At 41.6% G+C, this 8,650-nt stretch overlaps 1 pseudogene; it reads right to left on the bottom strand.

The window, feature by feature from the left end:
- Positions 1-713: 713 nt before the first annotated feature.
- LOC114631435 lies at positions 714-2,007 on the bottom strand (annotated as a pseudogene).
- Between the last annotated feature and the right edge of the window lie 6,643 nt (positions 2,008-8,650).

Genomic DNA, 8,650 nt, shown 5'->3' with positions numbered 1-8,650 from the left:
TCGAGTTTATTGGTTGTTATCCTTCTGAATGAGGAAGAGTGCACTCACCACTTGTGCATCACAGTCTTTTCTTGTGTCGGGATGCTGTAAGATGCCAGTTGATTGCTGTCTTGCTTGCTTGCTCATTTCAAGATCAAACCCACCTGACAGTAAGTTTTATTTGCTATTTTGTGTTCATCAGTAAGAAGAAGCGTCTATAATGTCACTCATTAAGACCTATTCTCTAAGGACCATCAAAATTCAGTGCTTGCTCCATTTCTTCATACCTATGTTTTGCTGTTTTGGTCTAATAAAAGTTTTAGATAGAGTTCAGCCAACACCTGCTCAGAAGGCCTGGCATTATTTTAGACTCCTTCGTGAAACCAAAGAAACGAGACAAGGAGCCCTGTCTTGAAACTTCTATGGGAATGGGAGTAGGAAAACAAAGAACTTATATACTTTCTATCTTAAGCACACCATTGGATCAAATTGCTTGCCTTCCCTTGACTTTCCCATCAGACTTGCTATTTTTGATATTTTTCCCCATAAATATTTATTGAGTGCCTGCCATGTGCCAGGCACTGTTCTCCCCCCCCCCCCACACACACACTTAAGAAAACAAAAACGAAACAAAAACAGGACAGAGGCAGCAGAAAGAAATGGGAAGAGGACAAAGGGCAGTTGGAGAAAGCTGAGGGAACTAGGCAGCCTGATGTGATACAGGGCTCTCTGCCTTAGGCCTCTTCTGCCTCCTCTCTGAAATCTTGTTCCTCTTCAGCGATGGCATTCTGGTACTGCTGATACTGCTCTCGGCTTTAGTGAACTCCATCTCGTCCATTCCCTCACCTGTGTATCAGTGGAGGAAAGCCTTCCGGCGGAACATTGCCGAAAACTGCTCCGAGATGCGCTTGAAGAGTTCCTGGATAGCCCTGCTGTTTCCAATGAAGGTGACTGTCATCTTGAGGCCACATGGTGGGATGTCACAGAGAGCTGTCTTGACGTTGTTGAGGATCCATTCCACGAAGTTGCTGCTATCCTTATTCTGCACATTGAGCATCTGCTCATCTCCCTCCTTCATGGATATCAGTCCACAGAAGACAGCCACAACTGTGAGGTACGGGATATGGCGAGAGACTCAGGTGGCCATCACGCTCTTGACGTCTAAGACCTGCTGGGTAAGTTCAGGCACAGTGAGGGCCCAATACTGCTGGCTTCCATGGCTGGTTTCGGGGCAAAGCCAGGCATGAAGAAATGGAGATGTGAGAATGGCACCATGTTGGCAGCCAGCTTTTGAAGGTCAGTGTTAAGCTGGCCTAGGAAAAGGAGGCAGACGGTGACACCGCTCATGGTGGCTGAGACAAGATGGTTCAGGTCTCCATAGGTTGGTGTGGTGAGCTTGAGGGTCTTGGAGAGCCTTGCTGTCAGTGCAGAAGGTCTCATCCACGTTCTCCACCAACTGATGGACAGATAGGGTGGTGTTGTAGGGCTCAACCACGGTGTCAGACACTTTGGGTAAGGGCACCACACTGAAGGTATTCACAATGCGGTCAGGATATTCTTCTCGGATCTTGTTGATGAGCAGAGTGCCCATGCCAGAGCCCGTGCCTCTACTAGTGAATGGGTTAGCTAAAAGCCTCGCAGGGAGTCACAGCTCCCTGCTTCCTTCCGCACCACATCCAAGACTGAGTCAACCAGCTCAGCTCCCTCTTCGTAGTGGCCCTTAAGCCCAGTTGTTGCCCGCCCCAGACTGACCAAAACCAAAGTTGTCTGGTCTGAAGATCTGGCCAAAACGATCTGAGCGAACAGAGTCCATAGTCCCAGGTTCTAGATCCACCAAGATAGCTCGAGGGATATACTTGTCACCTGTGGCTTCATTTTAGTACAAAGAAATTCAGTCCAGTTGCAGGTCGCTGTCCCCGTGGTAGGTACCCGTGAGGTCGGTGCCGTTTTTATTGCTTATCACCCCCAGAACTTAGCGCCAATCTGGATACCACACTGTCCAGCCTGGATGTGTATGATTTCCCTCATGGCTATGGTTTACCGTAATAAATTTTTTTTTGATGCCACACTGTGAGGCTTGGGTGTGCACGTCTTCCCTCATGGCTACGGTTTACTGTAATACTTTTTTTTTTTTTTTTGATGGTTCCAATGTAGGTACTGAGCAAGAAAAGATAATAAGATAATTAAGGGTTTTGTTTGTTTGTTTTTCTTACGGGCCAGTCTCAGACTGAAAGGATAGAGCACAGCCCCGGAGGCTGCAGCAGCAAGATGCAAACATGACCGCAGGAAGGTTCTTTTAGAGATTTTTTGAAAACCGTCTCCAGCCAGCTAACTGATGACTAATCTTTCTGTCTTTCCTTACTTTCATCTCTCCCTTTCTCCTTTCTGTCTCTTTCCCCTCTCTTCAATATTCATTGTGCCTTTGCTTTTGTTTTATTTTCTTTTTGGCCTTTGGCCGGACAGATCATACTCGGGCATTGTTTAAATTAATCCATTTCATGACAATTCCGTTCAAGCATATAATACATTCCAGTCACACTCACCCTCCTCATTTTCTTATCCTTCTCCCATGTCCCCATCCCAGTTTTATGTCTTTTTATTTTACTTTTGATTTCTGACCCACCAGTTTTACTTAGGCCTGCCTCAGTGGGCATAGGTACGGAGCTATCTACAGGAGCATGGTATCTTATCAGTGGCTACGTCACTGAAGACAATGACTTCTTATCCAGCAGGCCTTGATTACCAATATCTTCCCTGAGTAGGATGGAACCTCATAAGCCATTCCCTTATCTGTGACTGAATTTTTAGGGGCTCAGTCTGGTGCAGATCCTATAAAGGCAAGCTCTGGTGCGTGAGCTCATGGGTACCGCAGCACCGCAGCCATGGCATGATCACAAGACAAATTTTCACGGCCATTCTCTCCATCAGGTGGCTCTTCAAGGCTCCCCAGTCTCTCATCCTTGATGCTCCCTAGGCCTCCGAGAAGATAATACATGAGTACCTCATTTAAGCCAAGAACTGAACAGTCACTTGTTCTTAGCACCCCAACCAGTCTAAGATCTCTTCCATAGAAGGCCCTTTTTGAAGCAAGTTATTAATTCATAGGATACAGTCCCACCAGTCAGCTGAGGGATTTCCCACTCTACAGAAGAAACTGGTGAATAGGCAGAGGGCAGCGGCCTTGGGTTTGGGGTACTCATAATTCTTAATGTTTCAGTTCTGAGCTTGGCAGTTGGAGCTAGAAGGACTTAGGTGCTTTCTGGGGCTCTCTAGGTTTCATGATCCACAACTCTTTACTGTCTTGACCCTTCACAGACCCTTGTTGAATGTAGTTTCAGCTCTCTATGGCTGTCCCACCTTTTTCTACAAACCTTTCTAGTCTCTGCTTTCTGGAATTCATACAGTCTCAGATCCCAGGAACTTGGAACTCTTCAGAGGCCTTTTATTTCCCACTGGGTGTGTCTGGGTCTGACAACCCCAATAGTTTCTTGTGCTTGTTTTACTAACTCAGAGCACTCTACTTGTGATTAAAGACCACAGATAGGAAATAAAACAGTTGAACGAGGCTTTATAGGTGTCTAAGTTATAATCACTTGTGTGTGTTTGTGTGTGTATGTGTGTGAGTGTGTATGCATGAGCTCACACATGTGTGAAGTTCGGGTATGGTGGAGCCCGAAGTCTCCTTATCTGTGCCAGGGACAGTGTGAGGAGGTCTGCTTATTTATCCAGTCATACCTTCATAATAATTGTCATTGGTAAAGGAGATATTCTTTTTCACTGTAGTCGGGATAGGTTCAAGGAAGTATCAAAGCAGCTGGGGTGGAGTAGAGTGGGGAGAGGTTTTAACAGACAGTCGACTGAAGTTCTCATAGCCTAACTGCTTAGAAGTTTTGATAGTGTGGCCATAACAGTCTCCTGAAGAAAAATATTGGTCATAAGACTGTCACTTCTGTATCTGTAGTATGTCTCCTTGGGTGATCATTCTGGTTTGATGTCTCTAGTATTGATTGGATGGCAGGGGGTTTCCTTCAACAACCAGGAGGTGTCTAAAGTGATGATAGTTGTCATGAAGAAAATGGGATAAACTCCAAAACAAGCTGTTGCTTGACTGACAGCTCCAGAAATTTTGACAAATGTGATGGAGGAGAAGTTGTGGCTGCTGCTTACCCCAGTGAACCTGGAGGAATGGCAGAACCATCCACAATCTGACTGGATTTAGGGTCTCCGAAAATCTCAACAGCAGTTTGGATTTGGCCTCTATCCCTGCTACCTGGGGTAGTTGTCCAGTTCTGTTTCTAGACAACTGCCAGGAGAGTCTTTGGGCAAGGGTCCAACAGTTGTCAGTCCAGTGGCCTGTATTCAGCAGTTGTTGACCATTTCAGTCATTACAAATTATAAAAACAGTCAGGGGTGTTTAAAACAAAGGAACATGAGATTAACATAGTCTTCAAAGAATTTTATTTAACAACTCTTAGACAAATAACCTTAGGAAGGATGGGGTCCTTCTCTCTGTCTAATTGGCTCGGGTTCTTGGTTCACTGGTCACTCTGTTTATTCTCCATTGCCAATGTTTCTTCCTTTTCCAGGGCTCTCTATGCCACAATATTCTGTCCCCAGGCTCATTATGTGTTCCTCACTTTCCTCCTCCTTCACTTTCCTGTGGCAGCTGAGAATTTTGTAATTTTAATGCAATCTTTAATCCATAACACTCAATTATAAGGTTGAAATCTGATGTACTATTATTCTCAAAAGGAAAAAGGGAAAAGGGAAAAGGTCTTCCAATTTTCTTGGTAAGACAACATTGATTATAAAGGAAATTCCTACTTAATCATGCTAAAAATTTTTAAAAAAGCTATCATAATTAATACAATATGGCAAATACCTTCACATTTATTCTGAGATGCATATAACTGTGTATATCTGTATGCAAATCTCTCCACTGTTCTAATAAGTTTATCAAGTAATATTTCTTGGACATGTCCCTACTTTTCTTTTTTGTGATAGAGTCTTGTTATTTTGCTCATGTGCATGTGTGATATTGTGCTCATTTAAACTAGAATCTTGATTTATCCCTACCCCAACGTAATTTTTCTAGAATTGTATCCACAAATTAAACAAATCTCAGTCTTTGATCTGAGCTTTCAATTTTGTTGTAATTCTTATAATGAGCAAAACATCTACTGTCAAAACACCTCAGTCATTTGTTTATTTCTTCTTAAAAGCATAGCATTTCTATACATGAATATATCAAATTTATTACACATATATTTAACTGTCAACAGTTTTTTGGGTTGATAAAAGTGGATGGAACAGTGCTGTTGTGAACACTCAATTACATGATTCATTTTTGGAGTGTTTGGGCAAGAGCATACTTGGGGTCACAATGATTCCTCAATATTTCCTGGTAGGGCTAAATTTCCCAGAGCTCTTCAGAAGTATAAGAAACCAACTGGAATTCCACACGATCAGAAATCCTTGCTTTTGTAAAACTGTTTTTCTTTTTGCTTATATAGTGAAAATTAGATAATCCTATATTATTTAAATGTATGTTTCTGTAATAAGTTTTATATAATCACAGGTCACCCATCTTTCTCTTTGTTGTGCTCTGATTGATGCCTTTGCTAGTTTTCTTAAGGGAGCTACAATATGATTTGTATGTATTCAAAAGCGATTTCCCCCTAGACACTGATGTTTTTATTGTTGCTTAACATGTTGAAATCTTTACAGTACTTTTGATGAATAGTAGATGTTAACTTATGATTGTTTTATTGCTTTATGAATTATTTCTGCACATTGTATGAAGAATCATTTCTCTAGTCTCATATATTTTCTAAATACTTTTTAGTAATGTTCTGTGTCTAATGCATGTGAAAAGACTCTTGTTTTGTAGAAAGCAACAGGTTTTCACGTGTAAAACCACCTCTCTTGATATCAGTTTTTAAAGTACTCATCCTTTAAAATAAACTAACCCCATTCCAAGTTGCAATTCCCACAGCTTGACTCTTTCTGAAGTATTTTTCTGTCCTTTGGACAGTCTGTGTGCATTTTATAATTATGTTCTCAGTTTAGTGAAAATATCTGTACACAGTTTGATTGGAATGTCATGGAATTTATTGATGACTACAGAGATCTTTCACCATAACTAACACTCTAGTTAAGTTCTCAAGCCGAGCATCTGTAGTATATTTTTTTCCAGCAGAAAACATATCCATGTTCTGTCATAACTATTTGTTCTGGAAATTAGATGTATCATGTGTGACTTGGTCAGGAGTGACATCACCCTCTTTACTTTTTTCTTGTGGCTATTTTTTTTAAATATTTCACTGTAAAAAACTATCTATGAGCGTAATACATACTGAGTGGCACATGGCTTCCAGTGAGTACTTGGAATTCCTTACACATTGGCATATTTGTCCATAGTGCTTTTCAGCTATGACTTTATGTTTTAATGTGTCTCTTGAGAAAGCTTTGTGTGGAGGGTTGTTTAGTTCATCTGTTTGGGGTGTCATTCTTAAGGATCCTAGTTTTATTATATTCCCTGGGTCTCCTCTGTTAACCCTCACCAAGAAAGGGACATGGATTATCTTTTCTCCCCCACTCACATTCCACTGGAAACAAATATCTAGACGACAGGAGCTTGGCAATGTCATAAAATGAATCAGTCAATATTTATAAGCTGGCATACTGACTTTAGGTTCATAATTTCTCCTTTCATTTTTCTTCTGACAATCAACATTTTGTACACATATTGTTACTATTCAGAGATTTCCACTCTATTTAGGCCTTCAGAAAGTCAGAGGGTTTCCAAAAATTATATTCTTTCCCATACTGCATTGATTGATCATTTTATGGGGACAGTAGACAGTAGTAGCTCTTTTATTCTTCATATTTGCTACAAAAGAAGGAAACCAATATTTAAATGTCAATTTCATGACTTCACCAATGTCTCTGTAGAAAACTATGTTCTTTTTTAAATTGGATATTTTCTTTATTTACATTTCAAATGTTATCCCCTTTCCCAGTCCTCCCAAAACACCCTATCTCATCCCCCCTCTTCTGCTTCTATGAGGGTGTTCCCCAACTCACCCACCCATTCCAGCCTCTGTGCCCTGTCATTCTCCTACACTGGGCATTGAGCCTTCATAGGACCAAGGGCCTCTACTCTCATTGATACCTTACAAGGACATCCTCTGGTACATATGTGGCTGGAGCCATGGATCCCTTATGACTCCTTGGTTGGTGGTTTAGTCCCTGCAAGCTCTGGGAGGTCTGGTTGGTTGATATTGTTGTTTTTCCTATGGGGTCTTAAACCCCTTCAGCTCCTTCAGTTCTTTCTCTAACTCCTCCATTGGGGACCCTGTGCTCAGTCCAAAGGTTGGCTACGAGTATCCACCTCTGTCTTTGTCAGGCTTTGGCAGAGCCTCTCAGGAGACAGCTATGTCAGGCTCCTGTCAGCATGCACTTCTTGGCTTCCACAATAGTGTCTGAGTTTGATGACTGTATATGGGATGTTTCCTCAGGTGGAGCAGTCTTTGGAAGGCCTTTCCTTCAGTCTCTGCTCCACACTATGTCTCCATATTTCCTCCTATGAATACTTTGTTCCCTTTCTAAGAAGAACTGAAGCACTCACACTTTGGTCTTCCTTCCTTTTGATCTTCATGTGGTCTGTGAATTGTGTATTGGGTATTGTGAGCTTTTGGGCTAATATCCACTTATCAGTGAGTGCATACCATGCATTTTTTTTTTTTTTTTGTGATTGAGTCACCTCACTCAGGATGATATTTTCTAGTTCCATCCATTTGCCTAAGAATTTCATGAAGTCATTGTTTTTAATAACTGAGTAGTACTCCATTGTGTAAATGTACCACATTTTCTGTATTCATTCTTCTGTTGAAGGACATCTGTGTTCTTTCCAGCTTCTGGCTATTATAAATAAGGCTGTTATGAACATAGTGGAGCATGTGTCCTTGTTATACATTGGAGCATCTTCTGGGTATATGCTCAGGAGTAGCTGGATCCTCAGGTAATACTATGTCCAATTTTCTAAGGAACCACCAGATTGATTTCCAGAGTGGTTGTACCAGATTGCAATCCCACCAACAATGGAGGCGTATTCCTCTTTCTCCACATCCTCACCAGCATCTGCTGTCACCTGAGTTTTTGATCTTAGCCATTATGACTGGTGTGATGTTTATCCAGAGAATATTTAAGATTTCCTTGGGTCCTTTTAAAAATCTAGGGACTAAACCCCCAACCAAATAGTACACATGGAATGACTCATGGCTCCAGCTGCATATGTAGCCTTGTTGAGAATCAATGGGAGGAGAGGCCCTTGGTCCTGTGAAGGCTCAATGTCCCAGTGTAGGGGAATTCCAGGGTGGAGAAGTGGGAGTGGGTGGGTGAGTGGGGGAACACCTTCATAGTAGCAGGGCAGGGGAGATGGGATAGGGGGACTCAGGGGGGAACTGTGAAAAGGGATAAATAATTTAATGAAATGTAAATAAACAAAATATCTAATAAATAAATTAAATAAAGATTAAAAAGAAATTAAAAAAAAAATCTGTTTATGGAGGTTCTAGTCATGTAACCTGTGTTGGTTATAACCTCCAGTTCAACTTGTTAACTGTGTAAAACATGGATGTGAGCATGACATGCATCTTTGGGTTTGTCC

Source organism: Grammomys surdaster, unplaced genomic scaffold (genome assembly GCF_004785775.1).
Source record: "Grammomys surdaster isolate TR1022 unplaced genomic scaffold, NIH_TR_1.0 97, whole genome shotgun sequence".
In the NCBI taxonomy this organism is placed as follows: Eukaryota; Metazoa; Chordata; class Mammalia; order Rodentia; family Muridae; genus Grammomys; species Grammomys surdaster.
This window is presented reverse-complemented; position numbering and strand designations above follow the sequence as displayed.